The sequence below is a fragment of the Propithecus coquereli genome, unplaced genomic scaffold, assembly GCF_000956105.1.
Source record: "Propithecus coquereli isolate 6110/MARCELLA unplaced genomic scaffold, Pcoq_1.0 Scaffold101, whole genome shotgun sequence".
NCBI lineage: Eukaryota > Metazoa > Chordata > Mammalia > Primates > Indriidae > Propithecus > Propithecus coquereli.
Genome location: NW_012133970.1, coordinates 5,139,015 through 5,139,827, shown reverse-complemented (window position 1 = coordinate 5,139,827; position 813 = coordinate 5,139,015).

The window sequence follows — 813 nt, the reverse complement described above, 5'->3', positions numbered from 1 at the left end:
TTGCCCATTTGTTGATGGGGTTGTTTGATTTTTTTTCTTGTTGATTTTTTTGAGTTCTAGATAGATTCTGGTTATCAGCCCTGTATCAGATATGTAGAGAGCAAATATTTTTTCCCATTCTGTGGGCTGTCTATTCACTCTAATGATAGTTTCCTTGGCAGTGCAGAAGCTGTTTAATTTGATTAGATCCCACTTATTTATTTTTGTTGCTGCGGTGATTGCTTTGGGAGTCTTCTTCAAGAATTCCTTACCTAGGCCGATGTCTGAAAGGGTCTTCCCAACATCTTCATTTAGAATTCTTAAGATTTCATGCCTTAGGTTTAAGTCTGTTATCCAGCTTGAATTGATTTTTGTGAGAGGTGAGAGGTAGGGATCTAGTTTTAGTCTTCTGCATGTAGCTATCCAGTTTTCCCAGCACCATTTATTGAAAAGAGATTCTTTTCCCCAGTGTATGTTTTTGTCAGCTTTGTCAAAGATTAGATTACCATATGCAGATGGTTTCATCTCTGGATTCTCAGTCCTGTTCCAGAGGTCAATGTCTCTATTTTTGTGCCAGTACCAAGCTGTTTTAATCACTACAGCCTGGTAGTACAGCTTAAAGTCAGGTAAACTGATACCTCCCAGTTTGTTCTTTTTACTTAAGATTGCTTTGGCTATACGGGTCTTTTCTGGTTCCATACAAAGCGTAGAATTATTTTTTCCAGATCTGTGAAGAATGATAATGGGATTTTGATAGGGATTGCATTAATTCTGTAGATCACTTTAGGTAGTATGGACATTTTAATGATATTGATTCTACCAATCCATGAGCAA